At 48.9% G+C, this 19,863-nt stretch overlaps 1 protein-coding gene and 1 pseudogene across 3 annotated transcripts in view; one reads left to right on the forward strand and one right to left on the reverse strand.

Moving 5' to 3' along the window:
* Window positions 1-19,863, reverse strand: part of ABR (ABR activator of RhoGEF and GTPase) — a 205,138-nt gene that overhangs the window by 116,389 nt on the left and 68,886 nt on the right. The gene's annotated exons all lie outside the window — the stretch shown is intronic.
* LOC126062556 (39S ribosomal protein L14, mitochondrial-like) lies at window positions 1,063-18,782 on the forward strand (annotated as a pseudogene).

Genomic DNA, 19,863 nt, shown 5'->3' on the forward strand with positions numbered 1-19,863 from the left:
TGCCACATCTTTCTCCCACGGAGCAGGTGGCGGGTTCAAACTGCCAACCTTTCAGTTAGCAGCTATGCACTTAACCACTGAGCCACCACGGTTCCTTATAGAGAGGTAAGACTATACCCTGACAAAGGAGGAAAATCTGTGAGACCCGGAAAACAAGGCAGTCCTGTCAAGTTCCGGCTCTCACAGGTTTCGCTGTATATATTTTACCACAAAAAAAAAATTTTTTTTTTTTTAAACCAAAACAGCAACAACGATGAATGGATGCTGATAGGAGACCACAATAGTTGATTACCTGGCAGTGGACTGTCGGGCGTCAGTGGGTGTTGACTGGGAGTGGGCACAAGGAAACTTTCCAGGGTGCTAGAAATGTTCTATATCTTGGTCTGAGTGGTAGGTATACAAGTACACACACGTGAAAGTTCATTGAGCTGTATACTTTCAAAAGTTTTTAAAATTTTAAAACCAAGTAAGTAGTACCATTATGAGCCTCATTTACAATGGAGGAAATTAAGGCTCAGGGAGTTAAGTTACTGGTATAAAGTTTAACGGCTGTTAAGTGGAAAACTGGATTAAAACACAGTCTGACTCCAGTACCTGTGCTCTTAACCATTATGATACGTAGGGTCCATACAAAAAACAGAACAATGTGGGCTGGCTACTCTCAAGGGCTGGCGAGTGGACGAAACTTGGAGGGAAGAGGTTTGTTCAGAGAAGGGTCTGATTGTACATTGACAGACGTGGGAAAAGGGATGAAGGAGGCATTCCCAGTAAGGGAAGAGTGCCGCAGAGACCCGGGGGCAGGACTGCACACGGGTTTGTTCAGGACACCCATGAACAGACAGTGTAGCTGAAGCTGAGGTCTGGTGGGATCAGAGGGTGGAGCTTCTGGAACACTGGGCTAAGGAGACAGATTTCACTGGGAGCCACTGAAGCTAAAACAGCAAGGTGCCTTTAGGAAAATTAGGTCAACCATGGTATATAGTATATGGGATGATTTGGAGTAGGGCAAACAGCCCTCATATGGGATGTCAGGGATGGAAATGGTGGTAACGGAAAGACCGGATGTGGAAGAGTTTACAGACCGTGCAGCTGAGGAAGAGGGTCCACTGGGCTTGGGTGACTGAGGTGCTGTGGACAGAAACGGTAAGTTTAATGACACTGAATTCAGTTTAGACATGTTTGGATTGAGAAGAGGCAACGCCATCCCTTTGGGGAGGTCCAACAGTCAGTTGGAGAGCTGAGTCTGGTCTGGAAATATAGATGTGGGAGCTGACAGAATCTGGCAGATCCTGGGTCATGGAACCAGCCAACAGAAGCTCTGTTGCCACTGCTCAGAGGCCACCTGTTTCAGACCATGCTCTGTAGGCTGATAGGAGCAGGAATGATGTATCTGATAGAAATAACCATTCCACCTACAACAATGATGCCACTATCTTCAATACCACTTAAAAAGGGTGACTTTATCACCTGGACCAGGTGTTTATAGAATAAGAGTTGGAGAATGGGTAGAAACCAAAATGCAGTATTACTCAGAGTCACCCCCTACCCCCTCTCCCCACCAGTGCCTGGGGGAGTGATATGGTCAGAACCATGAATCACCATTCAAGGCACCATTCAGCCCTCATACCCAACACCTCATACCCAACACCTCATACCCAACACCTGCCCTCATACCCAACACCCGCAGTGTGTCCACTGCAGAGTCTTCTAGTCAAAGCACAGTAAACTCTCAGTCCTGACTTATTAGCAGCATTCAAGATGGTGGATCACCCCCTCCTCCCACAAACTTAGTTCACTTGTCTTCCAAGACACCACACTCCACTGGTTTTTTTGGTTTTTAAAAATAATTTTTATTGTGCTTTAAGCGAAAGTTTACAGATCAAGTCAGTCTCTCACACAAAAAAACACATATACACCTTGCTACACACTCCCAATTACTCTCCCCCTAATGAGACAGCCTGCTCTCGCTCCCTCCACTCTCTTTTCGCGTCCATTTCGCCAGCTTCTAACCTCCTCCACCCTCTCATCTCCCCTCTAACTCCATTGGTTTTTCTTGTCCTTCAACTAACACTTCATCTCAGCCTCCTTTGTTGGTTCTTCCTGGTCTCCTCAATCTTTTAACGTTGAGGTACCCCAGGACTCGGAGCTTGGACCTCTTCCCTATCTTCTCCCACCCTCTCAATGATCTCATTCATTCTTGTGGTTTTAAATACCATCTACATGCTGATTTATATACTGCCAGCTCACACCTCTCTTCTGAACTCCAGACTTGTTGATCCAACTGCCTACTCAACTTGGATATCTAATTGGCATCCCAGAAGTAACATGTCTAACCAAAGTCCTGATTCACCCTCAAGCCTACTCCTCCACAGCCGTCCCAGCTCAGGTAATGACAACCTCGTGCCCCAGATGCTCAGGACCATCTTTGGGCCCTCTGTCTCTCACACCCCACATTCGATCCATCAGAAATTCTTGATGGCTCTACCTTTGGAATATATCCAGCACTCAATCACTTCTTATCTCCACTGCTACCACCTGGTCCGAGCCACATAAATTCTTCCCTGGATTAATGAAAGATCCTCCTATCTGGTCTCTCTGCTTCTTCCCTTCCTTCTACAATGTATCCTTAGCACATCAGCCAGTGTGGTCCTTTTAAAACATAAGATCACGACTCCTCTGCTCAAAACCCTCCAAAAGCTCGATCTGAGAGTTAATGCCTGCCATGGCTATAGGGGCCCTCCATGACCCACCCTTCCATGCGCCCCATACCACCTCAACTCCTACCGTTCTTCCTCTGATCATTTCACTCCACCCCAGTGGCCTCCTTGCAGTGCCTCAGATCCTTCAGGCACATTCCCCTTACACACAGCACTGGCTGTTCCCACTGCTTTCAACTTACCTCCCCTGATACCCTCAAGGCCAACCATCTCACCTTCTCCAAATCTTTGCCAAGAGTTAGTTCGCAATGCTTCTTCCAAGAGGGTTCTGGGGTTGGGATCCCCGCTGGGCCTTCTCAGGGTCTCTCCTCAGCAAACCAGGTCTTTTGGGAGAGTAAGCTTCCCATGCCACCTCCATTTTCTCCTCTGAGGCCTGCACTGACCCTGCTGTGACCTGCGCACACTTGGTTTCTTGCTGCTACCCCCTCCACTGAGAGGTGCAGATCTGCCTTGTTTTCCTCAAATTCCTGAAACTCCCCCAAACTCCTCCTTAAACTAAGCTGGGTCTTCACATCCCCAGCAGGCCTGGACACTAGTCAGACTCAACAGTTCAGGTCACTTCTGAGGCCGGTAACACCTGTCAAACCAAAAAAACCAAACCTGTTGCCATCGAGTGGATTCTGACTCATAGCAACCCTATAGGACAGAAAACTGCCCCATAGGGTTTCTAAGGAGCACCTGGTGGATTCGAACTGCCAGCCTTTTGGTTAGTAGACCTAGATCTTAACCACTACACCAGCGGGGTTTCCCAATAACACCTACGGTGACCCTTATTTCCTTTACACACACAAGCCAATGTCATAGCCCCCGTGGCCCCCTCAGCTATCTGACCATCCTTGGCATTAGTGAAAACCAAGACTGCAAGGCAGACTTGGAGTCCAGGGCCTTCTCCTCTGTGCCAGAGCTGAGCTGCCCCAGAGTTGGAGAACTGGACTTGAACCCCAGCTCTGCAGATTATTAACTCTCTGGCTTTGGGCAAGTCACAGCTTCTCTGAACTTCAGTTTCTCATCTGTAAAGCAGGGATTATAATACTCATATCCCAAGGTGGTTGTGAGCTTGACATTAAATAACATAGTGTAGGCTAAAGAACTTGGCACAGGATCTGGGGCAGAGCTGTCCTCAGTAGAGGTCAGCTAAATCTGAACTGGAGCCATGAGGGACCAGGTGAGTGGGGTGGATACCTTCAGGCCCAGGTGAGCCCAAATGACCCAATATCTTTGTGAGTTCCTCAGTTGTGGTCCCACACCAAGGTGAACTGTCCGGCATCTTTCCTGTGAGGCAAGCCCCTCCTCCTCAGGGTACTATGCTCTACAGTGAATGGAAGACGGGGGTAGGGAGCCAGGACAACAAGCAGTGGTTAAGGACTGTAGGGTAATGCTATTCAGCTATACGCCATCCCCTCCTAATGGAATCAGCTTTTCTCTTCCCTGAAGCATGCTGGGGATGAATTCGGGATGGAATCGGGCTAAGGTACAAGACCGAGGAATGCCTTAGCAACAGGAAGGAAAACATCTGGGCCTGGACGTGAAGTCCCTGGGAACACTGACTGCCCGAGGACGTGGGAGAAAAACAATGAGCGTTGGTCCGAGCTGGAATGGTACATAAGCTTAAGTCCCTTGCTGGGTGGTTGCGGAGCGCTAAACTGGTCCAGCCACCGCCCTGGGCCACGGTCCTGTAAGTAAGCTTCCCAAATAAACCATATGTCATGATCGCTGGTTCCGGAGTCTTTCTTTGGTATCTTGGAGATGCGGCTGACCTTGGGTTCAGGTGCTGCGGGCTTGTTACTCAACAAGGGCTTTGATGTCAGACTCAAGTTCCAATTCCAGTATTCCACTCAATAGCCATGTGACCTTGGGCAAGCTGCATAACCTTTCAGAGCCTCAGTTTCCTCATCTGCAGGATGGGGATAACAATGTGTATACCTCACTAGGTTTTTGTGGGGTTGCAATGAGGGAATATATGCAAGGCAAGCTACGTGGCCCAGGACAAGTGCTACATGAACAGTAGCATTTAGTGGCATTATTGGTCCTGCCCTGTCTCCTTCTGGAGTAGTACCCTCAGGGACCTCCTACTCCTTAAAAAAACAAACCCAGGGCTTCCCCAACTTACAACTGGGTGAGGCTACCTTGGGGCTCTGACCATCTGCTGAGGGGAGTGCTAACCAGTCGGCCTACATTCAATAGGCTCAGTATTGAGCAAGGTATCCTGGACCATCAGAGTTGTTTAATCTGAAACTTTAAGACACCAGTTCCATCCTCGGCTGCATGCTAGGATCACCTGGGTTGTCTGGAAACTACTGATGCCTGGCTCCCACCCCCAGATACTCACACTGAATTAGTATGAATTGAGGCCTGGGCATCAGAGCTATTAAAAACTTTCCAAGTAATTTAATCTATAGTAAGGTAGAGAACCACCTGTTAAAGACAAAGATGCTGAGGTCATATCCCTTAAAGTCCAATAGAACACACACCCTGAGACAGGTCTCTGAAGCCAGGTGTTAGGAGTTAATAAATTCAGTTGAAATTCTGGTGGCGCAGTGGTTAAGAGCTACAGCTGCTAACCAAAATGTCAGCAGTTCAAATCCACCAGGTGCTCCTTGGGAACCCTATGAGGCAGTTCTACTCTGTCCTGTAGGGTCGCTATAAGTCAGAATTGACTTGATGTCAACAGGTGAAGTACTGGAAGTTTCCTTGTAAGAGGTGGGGCATGAACTAAGTCTTGAGGGACTGTGGGCTTTGCCTGGGAAGAGAGGGTAAGGAGGCAGCACTTAATGTCAAGACTGGGCACCTGGGTAGCCCCGGCTTTGCTTTGGTCTCGAGTGTACACTGTGGGCAGGCAGGGAGGCAGCCCCTGTCTAGCTCACATAGTGCCCAGCCTTGGCCTGCGGCAGCCCATTGCACCATAAGATGGCCTGGAGCTGGGGCACTAACCCAGCAAAGGGGCCGCTGGAAGACAGGGCAGTTGCTATCAGGCAGCTCTTTTCTGGAGGTGCAGCCAATTTAGCAGTTCTTGCTCTGGCTCCGCCCACGCTGCTGGGAACAGACTCAAGGCCCCCAGCGGGGGTGCGGCAAGGCCTCTCTGGTTGCCATGGAGACGCGATCTGATCCTCCACCTCCAAGCTCCCTGGGGGGCCTGGGTGGGGGGGAGGTAGGGAGGAAGAAAGCAGAGACCGTGGCTGCCCAGAGAAGCCCAGGGCTCCGAAACCTGAAACAAAGGAACTGTAGGTCTTGGGCACCCATAGAGGGGGCAGAGGGGCGGAGGGCAAGGGGATGGGGGCCTGCCAACAGACCCCAGGGCAGAGAAGGGACAGCGGCCTCACCAGTCTCCAGGCTCTGAGAGATGCTATTATCTGCACCATGTTTTACAGTGTACACAGCAAGCCCACAGCCGTGATCTCATTTTATCCTCACAGCCTAGGGAGGTTGTCAGGCAGAGAGAAATTACTCTCCCATTTCACACAGGGGAAACTGAGGCTCAAAGAGGTTCCAGGTCACACTCCAAGTCATCTGGCTAAGCTACCACTTGAAGCCTGTCCTTTGATCAAGTTCATTGCTCTTTGTATATATATTTAAATTATATTAAAATAGATATAACATAAAACTTGCCTTTGTAGCGATTTTTAAGTGTACGATTCAGTGACATTAATTATATTTACCACGTTGTGCAAACATCACCATTATTTCTAAAACTTATTCATCCCCTAAGCAGTAACTCAGTACCCATTAAGCAATAATTCCCTTCAGCCCATGATAACCACTACTCTCCTTTCCATTGCCACATATTTCCCTGTTCTAGATATTTCACGTAAGTAGGATGGTACAATGTTTGTCCTTTTGTGTCTGGCTTGTTTCGCTCTGCATAATGTCTTCAAGGTTCATCCGCGTTGTAGCATAGATCGGCACTTCATTTCTCTTTACGGCTGAATATTGTTCTTTGTATTTTGACCTAATTCCCTACGACAGGTCTTAATCACTTGGAAGAAAGGCAGTTATATACCCATTTAACATGTAATGGTTATATGTTGGAAACCCTGGTGGTGTAGTGGTTAAATGCTACGTGGTTAAGGCCCGCAGTTTGAATCCACCAGGTGCTCCTTGGAAACTCTATGCGGCAGTTCTACTCTGTCTTACAGGGTCACTATGAGTCAGAATTGACTGGGTGGCAATGGGTTTTTGGTTTGGCTATATGTTAATTTAATTGATTATATTATTAATGGAATAATGGTTTGCAATGGCCAGATGATCTTGCCAAAATGGAGAGCAGAGTCCGGAAAAGCTGACTGCATATGTAAAATAGCAATAGTCATTCAACAAACATCTCCTAAGTTACTAGGTACCAGACACAGGGGCAGGAACTGACCCAAACAGGACTGGGCGGTCTCACCCTATTACCAGTAGCCTGTCAGCCAATCAGTGTGGTATAATGAGGTAAGCTCTGGGTCAGGAGTCGGATCTGGGTGCTGATCCCAGCTCTACAAGACTTGTAGCAAGTTGCTCATTGTCTTTGAGCCTCCACTTCTTTATCTGTGAAATAGGGATGACAAACCTGTCCCGTCCATTTCACAGGGCTGCTCTGAGGAGCAATGAGAGATGCCACAAAAAATGCATTTCGTAAACAGTAAAGCATTCCATCAGACAAAAAAAGAAAGCTCTACAAATAAACTCGAGTTGTATTCATTTGGGTATGTGTCTATTCTGGTTTCTCCACTAGGTGGCAGGAGCCTGGAGGGCTATTTCCTTCCTATTATTTCTGGCACCTAGAACAGTATGGGCGTATAGCAGACAGGGGATAATGGCTGCCTGGCTGGCTGCCACCGTCCCCTAAAAATCCTCCCAACCTCTTCCCGTAACAACGAACTCAATTATTTAGGATCTGGGGCTCAGCAAGTCACTGACAAATCCTCCAGAAGTTTCATCCCTCCTTAGAGTTAACAGCTTTGACCTGCTTCCTGCTTCCTCTCTGAACCAAGAATTGACAACAAGTAACGATCCTGGACTGATTTGATTTAAGCCTCTGCTCTCCCCTCCCCGCTCACATGCTGGGGTGAGCGGCTAGGAGGCTACTCAGGAGAATCAAGGGACCATTATGACGATAACTGTCGAATCCAACCACATTATCACCCGCCTGGGATGGCCTCCTCAGAACCCATCTTCCACATATGGTTTCATGAGTCCTTAGGGTATTTATGAAAAATTAAATGACTCTCAATCTAGTGCTGAGAAGTAGGAAGGGACAGCTCAGAGGACAGATGCAGATGAGACATAATACAAGGTCCAGTGGTTAGCAAGACCCTCAAAGCCACCTTGCAAGTTGGTAGCAGCCAGGATCAGAATCTCGGACAACTAACTTCCACACCAGGGGCACCCTTCAATCCCAGAGTGGATGGCTCCAGGCTCCCGCGTCTCTGCACAGAAGTCAGCTAAGACAGTCCCAACTTGCATACACTTGCACACACTTACACACACGCTCACCAAAACACCCCACGCCTTGCTCATTCTGCCAGCAGGCCAGGTTCTCTGGCATCCCGCTCAAGTTGCTGGCTCTTCACTCAGAGCCTCCCTGGACATTAAAAATAACTCCACTGTTGAATGGGGCCATAAGCGGGTACCTTAAAATTCACCCCCTACTTCCCTTCTTCAGCTCTGAGTACCAGTGATTCTGCCTGTTCCAACCTGCTCGTGTAACCCATTGAGGTGAATAATGTCTCCCAAAGCCCAATGGGCTCTTCCTCAGACACCAACATCACCTTTCAGTCCAGACAAAGCAAAGCCAGGTGAGAGCTGAGCTGGAGAAGGGCAACTTGGTTCACCCAGTGAGTTTATCAGCTCATTCCTGCTCTCTTGACTGTGTGCTCATGCGCATACAGGCCCCCAGCTCCTTATTTATGGCCATGCCACCTCTAACTCCCTCTGCTCAGCTCCTGCCTCTCCATTGGCACAGGACCCCAGACCTGGCAAGCTCAGATCAAGACCATCGTGGTCTTGGGCGAGTGTGTGGCCCTGAGCTTGTGGTTTCCTCCCATGTAAAATGGGAATAAGAATAGGGTCGTTGTGAGGACATGATGAGGTAAATAGCACACAAAGAAGATGATGACCCCACCACTTCTCCTGGAAGTCAGTGACACACAAACACCCACAATGCCCCAAAGTCACCATTAGACCCTGTCACTATACCACCAACCTCCTGGCCCCCAGCACAGGCTCCTCAAGGGCCTCCTTCATATAAACCAGTTGCCTCCATGTGGCCAACTTTACCAGTGCTCGACATACCCTGTTTTCCTCTCCCTCTGGGCACACCAATGACTACACTGTTCAGCCGCTTTGCAGTTGGGCAAGACCATATAGTTCATTCCGGCCAACAAAATGTAAGTGGACGTGACGTGTGTCATTCCCTGGCTGAGGCAGTGAAAAACCCTGCACCATTCTCCATTCTCCCTCTTCTTTGCTGCAGGGACCATGGAGGCCATGGGTTCCAGATGGTGCAGCCTCCGTCAGGCTGGGCTCCTGAGTGACCACATGGAGCAGAGGCCCCTGTCTGCCTGCAATGGACCAGTGTGAGCAATAAACCTTGTTTGTGTTAACCAGTTGCCATTGAGCCAATTCCCATTCATTGCGACCCCATGTGTGTCAGAGTAGAACTAGGCTCCACAGGGTTTTCAATGGCTGATTTTTTGGAAGTAGAGTGCCAGAACTTCCTTCGGAGGTGTCTCTGGGTGGACTCGAACTACAAACCTTTCTGTTAGCAGCCAAACGTGTTAACCATTTGCATCACCCAGGGACTACTGTTTGTGTCAAGTCCTGGGGATTTCAGGATTAATTTGTTTCCACAGAATAGCCAGCCTATCCTAACACACCCCCAGCTCTCCATGTAAGTTCAGCGAGTCAAGTCCAGTGTCAAAGAAGCTTCACCTGTGCTCCCCAAAGCCCATGAAGGAGCTGATAGTCTCTCCTACTACCGCCATGCTGGCCTCATGGTAAGCCACAGCCACCCTCTTCCTGTTCCGAAGAGAACCAGGAACACAGCACACTCTTCTAGGGGCAGAGAGGATGGAAATCTGGAATCTCCCCAAGCAAGCAGGTTGGTGCCAGGCACTCTAACAACTCAGCGTTAGGTAGAAGGTGGCACTAGAAGGCCAGAAGGCCTCCCCTACCAACTTGGTGATGCACCCTGTCTTAGGCTGGGTTCTCTAGAAAAGCAAAACCAGTGAAGCATGTGTATATACATAGTCCCAAATCTGTGGGTCAGGCATCAGGCTGGAGGCTTCTCCTAACTCACATAGCTGCAGCGGCAGACAAACCCAAGATCAGCACATAAAACAGCAGGCTACTGGCTCACAGGCTGCAGATGCCAGTGAATCCCAAGATCAGTAGGCAATACAGCAAGCCAATGGCTCAAGTCCTAAGAACTAGAGGTCAGATGATGACAAGTTAGATGCAGGATCTAGAGCAAACAAAAACCATCGAGCTTTGCCAGAATGTCCATATATATTGGATGCAGGCCACACTCCTGAGGGAACTCCCCTTACAAACTGATTGGCTGATCATATCAGATCACATCATGAAGATGATTACATTATATCACAAAACAGAGGATAACTACATCATTACATAATTGCCAAACTACATCATTAAATAACTGTCAGACCACTGAGAATCATAGCCCAATCCAAGTTGATACACAACTTTAACCATCACATACCCACTTGACCCAGGACTGAGTCAATGGGCCCATCCCAGACGAAGCCCCAAAGCTGGCCCATTGCTGATGTGTGAAGCAGGCCCAAAAGCAAACAGGGGAGGATCCATGCCAGAGACAGAGAACCTTTATGAGGTGAGCAGGGAGTAAGGGGGTTGAATCAGGGTCCACAGCCTACTCAGCTTCCAAAGAGGGCTTTGGAGTCACCTTCTGAATTACAAAGGCAGGTCTCATCTCCAGAGCACCCTTCTGTGGTGCTGCCAACTCCCTGGCAGAAGACAAGCCTGGCTCAGCTGTAGGCAATGGCTGCCAGGCATTTGCCGGCTCCAAATGCAATACTCCTCCCTCTGATCAGACAGCACCTGGGCACCCACTCCAGGGTTCGACCTGGCCCTACACCCAACCAATGCCAGTGGGCAATGGCTTAGGGAGCATGCAGAACAACCCCAGAGGTCATGGCTGGAAATAAACTTTCCCTGGTTCTGCCCCTACTCCTCTCCCACCTCCCAAGTCCCCCATCCAGATCTGCTGCAGCACCATCCTCCCCCCGGCAGTGAGAGATGCCAGCCTTACCGCCCTCAGGAAGGAAGCCTCTTCCAAGAACCACGCTCAGGAGCAGGCACGGCCCAGGGGCTGGCAGGGGATGTCAGTAGAAAGGAAAAGCTGATGTCTCAACTTGGCCCTCCTAACAAGAGTGGTTGTGGCTCCCAGGTCAGAGCAGACAGGCCAAGGGAGACAGGCACTGGGGCCCACGATGCTGGCAGCCTCTACCCTGCCCAGGTGTTTATGCTGGGACCATCTGCAGACAGGCAGACTGGCGGGATGTGGCCAGAGCAGCAATGGTGCATGGATCAATGACCTCTGCTCCCAGGAGAGCTCCTGAAAATGTCTCCTCCACGCAGGTAAGCATGAAGGGAGAGAAAGACGGGGTACAGCTTTCACACAAGCCAGGGCTGATGTCAGAGGCCACATTTCATCCACAGAACCTGTGGACAGGCAAGTGGGCACATCCCTGTCTCCCAGAAAAAATGAAATCAGGATTCTGAATTGGTGGCAAAAGGAAGGTTTCCAGTTCTGGAGGCTTCCTCCAGGATCCGTGAGTACAGTATTTCAGTAGCACTGGCTGTGGAGCTAGTCTGCCCAAATTCAGATCCCAGTTTTAGCTGTGTGACCTTAAGCAAGCTACTTAACCTCTCTGTGCCTTAGTTTCTTCACTATAAAATGAAGGTAATAATGATAATGGCATCCCTGGGTGGCCCAAACTGTTAAGCTCCGCACTCCTAGCAGGAAGACTGATGGTCTGAACCCACCCAGAGGTACCTGGCCATCTGCTCCTGAAAGGCACAGGCTTGAAAACCCTCAGGAGCAGTTCTACTCTGCACATATGGGGTCAACAATAATCACATCTATTCATAGAGCTTTTGTGACAGTTAAAGTAGTTCAAGTAAAGCCCTCAGAACAGTGCCTGGCATGTAGTCAGCACCGTTAATGGCTGTTATTGTTGTCACTGACTTTATCAGTATTGTATTATTTATGTTATCGTTGTTGTTGTTGTGTGCCATCAAGGCAATTCCGACACATAGCAACCCTATATGACAGAGTAAAACTACCTCATAAGGTTTCCTAGGCTGTAATCTTCAGCGGAGCAGATCTCCAGGTCTTTTTTCCCACAATCTGCTGTCATAGCAGGTTCAAACCACCAACCTTTCATTTAACAACAGTGTGCTTAACCATTGCGCCACCAGGGTTACCGTGTTTTATATTTATATATATATATATATATATATATATAAAACTCAAACCTGTTACCATTGAGTCGATTCCAACTCATAGCAACCCTACAGGACAGAGTAGAACTGCCCCACAGGGTTTCCAAGGAGTCATTGGTGGATTCAAACTGCCAACCGTTTGGTTAACAGCCAAGCCCTTAAGCACCGTGCCACCAAGGCTCCAGCATATATAATACATATTGTATAAATATAAATATAATTATATACTTCCATATTTGTGTATGTCATATTATTTATATATTATGACATTATTGTTATTTCTTCCACAGTCTGGCTCTGGGAAAGACACTGAGAGGAAGGAAGCCCAGCTTGTGGGGTGTCTTCTCAGGGGCTGGAAGCAGCTGCACCTTGTGTAAATAGCGCACAGTTGCCCAAGCACCGAAAGAGAAACAAGAGAACAGTCTACACACCATGGCACCCATGCTTCCACTTTTACTGCTTGATCCTCCTGTGGTCGCTATCTACTCTCAGCCCTAGATCTGAGCTCCTTCCTAGGAGGCCAGAGTCCATCAACAGGGTTGGGCAAGCAATCCAGTTACAGGGCCGACAGCCATATCCTCCACATCTCTTAGCCAGAGGTGGCAGAGGGCCCAGCCTCCTGGGAGCCACAGGGGGAGGCGGGCAGGCAGGCAGGGGAGAAGGAGAAGTACTCACACACCCAGGCAGAGGGCTCCCTGGGCTCGTACAAATGCACAGGGCTTCAGCCATCAACACATAGAAGCTCACGAGTGCAGTCTCGAGCCCCTCTCCTGCTGCCTGTGCACAGCATACGTGTGTGCATGTGTGTACATACCTGCACATACACACATGTCTCAGTGGCAGTCATGCAAGCTAATTCACTACCATCCTTCCAGAAGGCAAGAGTGGTGGCAGTAGGCCATTTGGGTTAGGAGCTGTGTTCTGGAGCCAGACTGCCTGGGCTTGTATCCCATCTCCACCCCTTTCCAGCTATGTGACCTTAAGCAAGTCACTTAGCCTCTCTGTACCTCCGTGTTCTCATCTTTAAAACGAGATAATAACAGCACCCAAACACACAGGGTTGCTGTAAGGATGAAATGAGTAAATATATTGAAAGTGTTTAGAAGATGCTTGTTGTTAGCTGTGGTTGAGTCAGCCCCCAACTCTTGCCAACTTCATGCACAACAGGATAGCACCATTGAGATCCAATGGGTTTTCACTGAATGATTTTTTTGGAGGTAGATTGCCTGGTCTTTCTTCCTAGTCTCTCTTATTCTGGAAGCCTGTTCAGCATCATAGCAACACACAAGCCCCCGCTGACAGACGAATGATGGCTACACTTGAGGTACATTGGCCAGGAATCAAACCTGGGTCTCCTGTATGGAAAGTAAGAATTCCATCACTGAACCACCACTGCCCCCAGAAGAGTGCTAAGACTATGGAAACATTAACTACCATTATTATGTCTTGTAAGTTCAACTGAATCACATCTCAGTACTTGCCAGGCTTTCGAGAGGTCCCAGTTCTCTGATTCTGTATCTTATTTACCCGGGACCAGTTCACTGAACTTGCCTCTGTTGAGAATTCATCTGACAATTAGTCCTAATTCCCAGAGGACCTCAAGCAGAAATCCCAAACTCAGTCTATGGACCAAGTCTGGCTGGGATTTGTCAGTGTCCCACTTGACCTCGAGGCCCTGGTGGCACAGTGGTTAAGGCATTTGGCTGCTAACCAAAAGGTCGGCAGTTTGAATCCACCAGCTGCTCCATAGGAGAAAGATGTAGCAGTCTGCTTCTGTACAGATTTATGGCCTTGGAAACCCTATGGGGCAATTCTATTCTATCCTATAGCATCGCTATGAGTCGGAATTGACTCGACGGCAAACGGGTTTGGCTTTTGGTTTTTTCCACTTGACCTCACCAACTGCTTCCTGAGTCTTTGTCTGCCTGCACGCTACACCATCAGTTCCCTATACCTCTCATTCTTCCCTTTCAGAAATCAGAAAGTCTCAGTCAACCATTCCCCACTTGGAAGCTGTGTTCATCCCTGGGGCGAGACTGCTGTGATTTTTTCCCACTAGATGTATGGGGCGCACCTTTACCGGACATTCTTAGAATTCCTGATTCCAGGGGCACCTGGAATCCAAAAGAACACGGCACACAGAGCCCAAAGATGCAGGTTTAATTCCTTAGACAAGTCACTGAAACTCTCTGGATCTGAGTTTGCTCCTCTGTAAAATGGAGACAGCATTACCTATTCCCCAGGGTAGAGGTAAGGCTACAATAAAACGACCTGACAGTGTCTACTGCAATGCCTGGCATACAGCAGGTGCCCGAGGCACTGGAACACAGACTTTTTAACCTCCTTCCCTCCTGAAGATGAGAGAAGAAATCTGAACCAAGGTCTTCTGCTGGCTTGGCCAAGGAGTCTGTTGTCTAGCAAGATGATGAGCCTTGTCCAATGCTTAAGCAGTAAGTTCATGGCACAGCCTGGGCAGGTTGTATTGGGTGGGATTCAGAGCAGCCATCTATTCTGGGTGACGGGCTTCATGCTGGACCCCTCTCTTCCCCTAGAATCTGGTTTACTTGCTTATATGCCCCCCAGCTCCAGAACTAGGCAGAAGCGCCAAGGGAGACCCCTGGTACCAAGTGCACCACACAGGCCTGGTGTGGCGGCTTGTGTCCTGCAGTCACACATGCGGACCCTGGCCAACGCCGCATGGCTTTGAGAGCAGCTGCCCCAGCATGCCCACCTAAGCAGATGGTACATCTCCCATGGAAAGGCTGAGAATACAGGTCTGCCAGAGCATGTGCCTATCATGTGACAGTGCAACAAGGCAAGAAAACCACACCCTGAGACTAACTCGTCCTTCTCACTGGTTTGAAGCCCGGTGGTCACCATAGCAACAGGCTCCCGCTCCAGCCTGCCAGGCGGGGCTGATGCAATTCTCAGACAGTGTGCAGCTCCAATTCAGCTCACCCAGCTCTGTTCCCACTCAGGGGGCCAGCAAGTGAGGGAGAACAAATAGAGAGGGAAGAGATGGGCATACTGCCTACAGAAATCATTGCTCTGCCCCCCAAGTTCTACTCCCGTGGATCTGAGGGATGTGGGCCCCGAAATGAGGAATGGATCCCCCTCCCATCTCCCTAACGAAGGAGTTCTTGCTATAGTGAGTGGTTGACACTTCTGGAAGATTCATCTCCAAGGCCTTGGGAGATCTGGGGGAGGGGGAGACAAACTGCACCACGGGCCTCTACAACCACGTGGCTCCTTCTGTGCCTGAGCTGCACCCCACCTTCCCCCAGCTCACAGGCAGCTCAGCTCTCAGAATTCAACAGGTGCAGCTTCCCAGTTCTCTGCTTAATTGTGCGCTCTGCCTTCATTGCATTAAAGAGTCATAAATCCCTGGAAGTTAAAATATCCCCATGATATTACTGAGCCCCATCCTCTCAGGTCTCCAGCCCACTCTGCAAGGTTCTCTGGCTGCTCTGGGGAATCTTATTCACTGGTTGGGGTAGGTGAGACAAGAGTCCTACAGAGATGATATCAGCCAAAATCCACCCCCACCTTCATGTTCCCCAACCTCATAGAATAAAAAAAATGCACTCAGAAAGGAGAGGGGCAAGCCACCTACTCCCACCACCCACCCACCCTCTGTACACACCCTAAGGGAACAGGGCAGGAAGCCATGCTGGGACCTGAGCCTGCAGTGCTAGTGTCCCTCTACAGCCTCCCGGCGCCTACCCATGGCTGCAGGGCTCTCCCTCCCAAGGCTGCTGTCCTGGTGAAGATTCCTCCAGTGCCAGGAATGTTTCCCTCCTGCAGGTCCCACTCCCTGCTCCACCCCCGCAGCCACTTTCACCACCACATCAAAGGAATCCACCCAATCAGGAGCTGGGCCTCTGCACAAACAGCAGCTGCCCTGGGACCTTGCACCCTGCTGTGGAGACCTGCACTGGGAAGAGGTGATGTGCCTGCGCATGTGAGGTGTGCAGGTGGAGGGAGGGAAAGCACCCCTCTGAGGCTCCCTCCCCTGGGGGCCCTTGGGGAGCAGTCACATTGGGTTCTCCCAATGGTCACTCTGACAGATGTGGGAAATGATGAAATCTAAGGGCCACTTGAGAGGTGGTGTTCAGCTGTGGGATGTCCCAGTAACGCGTCCTGAGGGAGCCTTCAGGACAGCCAAGAGAAGATGGCACAGGTGGTAAACTGTTAGAGCTGCAGGTGGCTTCCCAGCCATATAGATCAACGGACTAGAATTGAGAGGCCAGAAGTAAACCCATACCGCTAAGGTCAACTGATTTTCAACAAGGGTATTAAGACCATTTGATGGGGGAAAGAATAGTCTTTCCAAGAAATGGTGCTGGGACAACTGGATAGCCACATACAAAACAATGAAGTTGGACCCCTACCTCACATCATATACAAAAATCAGCTCAAATGGATCAGAGACCCAAATGTAAGAGCTACAATTACAAAACTCTTAGAAGAGCATTGTTTAATGAGTACTGGGTTTCTGTTTGGGGTGATGAAAAACTTTTGGAGATGGGTAGTGGGGACGGTTGCACAGCCTGGTGAATGTGATTAATGTCACTGAATTGTACACTTAACTGGTTGCAACTGCAAATTTTTTGTAATACATATTTTACCAAAATAATTTTTTAAAAAATAGAAAAGAACAGGAAAAAAAAAACTTAGAATACATAGGGATAAATGTTTATGTCCTTGGATTTGGCAAGATTCTTAGCTATGGCACCAAAAACACCAGCATCCAAAAAAAAAAAGATAAATTGGCCTTTGTCAAAGTGAAAAACTTTTGTGCTTCCAAGGACACCATCAAGAAAGTGCAAAGACATCCAGTACAACTAGATGGTGCCCGGCTACCATCATGGACTGCCCTGACAGGGATCACAATGGAAGGTCCCAGACAGAGCTGGAGAATAATGGAGAACAAAATTCTCACTGAAAAAGAAACACCAGGCTTACTGGCCTAACAGAGACTGGAGAAACCCTGGGAGTATGGCCCCCAGACACCCTTTCAGCTCAGTAACAAACTCATTCTTGAGGTTCACCCTTCAGCCAAATATTGGACAGGCCCATAAAACAAAACGAGACTAAAAGGGTACACCAGCCCAGGGGCAAGGACTAGAAGGCAGGAGGGGACAGGAAAACCTGTAATAGGGAACCCAAGTTTGAGAAGGGAAAGTGTTGACAAGTCGTAGAGTTGTTAACCAATGTCATAAAAAAACAATATGTGTACTAACTGTTTAATGAGAAACTAGTTGTAAACCTTCATCTAAAGTACAATTTATTAAAAGTTTCTTTAAAGTAAAAGAAAAAAAGTGCAAAGACAACCCACAGAATGGGAGAAAATATTTGTAAATCATAATATTCACATAACCCCAGATAAGAGACTTGAATCTAGAATACATAAAGAACTCTCACAATTCAACAATGGGCAAAGGATCTGAATAGATATTTCTCCAAGGAAGACAAATGTGGTTCCCCTTCATTTAATTGACAGATATCCAGTGTGCACCTACTATGTGTCCAGGCACTGTGCCAGGCAACAGAAGCATAACTGGAAGAGCAAGTGATACAGCCTCTGCCCTCATGGGGCTTACATCAATGGACAGATAATGAATAGATTTCCTATGTGCCTCGTACACGTATTAACTCAGTCCTCACAACAAAGCAGGTACTCCTAGAGCCCCCATTTTACAGATGATGAAACTGAGGCAGAGAGAGATCAAGTAACTAGCCCAAGAGCACACGGCTATTAAGTGGTGGGCCAAGAATCCCACCCAGGGCAGCCTTCTAGAAACTGTGCTCTGAATGACTACGTGACACTGAGAGCATTATCAGAAGTAATGCATTCTACTGGGAGTCATGGAGGGCTGCTTGAGGGAGGTGATGGTGAGCTGGATTTGAAGGATGTCATCAGACAAATGAAAAGGGAAGGAGGCTTGCAGAGGCCTGGGGCAAGAATCGACAGGGTGTTTGCGGAATGCTGAGGGGTCAGTTCCTAGAGCAGAAGATGTAAGTGGAAGGGGGTCAAGGGGAGGAAATGACCCTGCTGGAGAAGCCAGCAAGCCAGGCCCTCCAGGGTCTGAAGGCTATTCGAATCAGCAGGACTCTTCCCAGAGGGTAACGGGGAGCCATGGAAGGGTTTTAAGCAGGAGGGAGGCTTGATCTGATTTGGTTTTAGGGAAGCCCTAAGATAGCTGGAAGAGACTGCTGTGGGTCTGAGACTGGTGGTTCTGACTGACCAGATGTGGAGCAGAGAGGGGTGAGAGAAGAAGGCCCGGGGGCTTGTGGTGGACAGCAGTGCCCTGGGGAACACCTCATACCATCGCCCTCCTTATTGGTGCCTTGTCTATAACAAGAATGGGGTAGGTTAGGTGTGCCATCAGATGCCGCTGGCCATCAAGGGACAGAAGGAAAAGGCGTTCATTAGAGGCATCGCATGCCTGGTCCCTGCATGACCCCCAGGCAAGACAAGAACCTGGTGGGGCCCAAATGAAGACACTCTTCCCCACCACCCTATGCCAGTGGGAAGGCACGTGTTGCAGGGTGCTGGCCATTGCCGAGAACTCCGTGTGGGAGTGTCTGGGCCTCTGACTGCAGCGGGCTCATGAATGGGGCAGTTCTAGGAATCGCACCTTGGAGCAGAAACCTGTTTCTGTCACAGGGGTAACAGTGTCCTGTGAGAAAATAAATGTTTCATGTTTTTCTTTTTTTTTTTAAAAAAAGGTCTTCTCAAGTTTCTGGCTGGGCAAGCAGGTGAAACGTGGGGCCAGATGCTGTGTAAAAAGCTTTGGTGAATTACATTGTTTTTATTCTTCTCAACTACGGGATAGGTTTTATTATTACCCCCATTTTATGGATGAGTAAACTGAGGCACAGGGAGGTTAAATAACTTGCCCATGGCCATGTAAGTAATTAATGGGGTAGCAGGGACCTGACTCCAGAACCAGCACTTTATCTACCTCCAACTTCCTTTAATTGAGTCTTTCGACCACTTACCAACATAGTCATCACGTCCAGAGACAGTAGCAAACTTAAGATAGAGTTCAGGCCCTCACGCACAGCCTGGCTTAGTAATAATAACAACCTACACTTACATAATAAATTAACTCATTTTATCCTTACCCTATCCCATTATTTTTTTTTTATGATTATCTCCATTTTACAGACAAGGAAATTAAGGCACAGAAGAGGTCAAAAGTCTTGCCCAAGGTCACATAGCTGCTGAGTGGTCAGGCTTAGAACCCAAGCAATCTGGCCCCAGACACTACCCTCCTTCTTGCTCCCTGACTAAATCAGGGAAGCTACAATACACATAGTTCTAACACGCCCTGGTCTGGTCTTCCAGGCCACAGCCCATGAAGTGCAGCAACTACAAGGACAAAGCCACAGCTAGAACGCAGCCCAGCAGGAGGAGGGAGACACCGACAATTGGGACAGATGGTAGGATGAGAACCGGCAGGCATGGTGGCCTTGAGCCACTGGGTGCACAGGCAGACGGTCCTGGTGTGAGCAGCAGCACCTGCCTGCCGGACCCAGAACCACAGGGCTACAGAGCTGGGCACACACTGGGGTGCGTTCACCCTTGTGTTATTTTAAATTGCAGGTCGGCCCCTTCATAGGTCATGGAATCAATATGGCAGGTCACCTTTTGGAACGGATTGGAAACGGATAT

Source organism: Elephas maximus, chromosome 19 (genome assembly GCF_024166365.1).
Source record: "Elephas maximus indicus isolate mEleMax1 chromosome 19, mEleMax1 primary haplotype, whole genome shotgun sequence".
NCBI lineage: Eukaryota > Metazoa > Chordata > Mammalia > Proboscidea > Elephantidae > Elephas > Elephas maximus.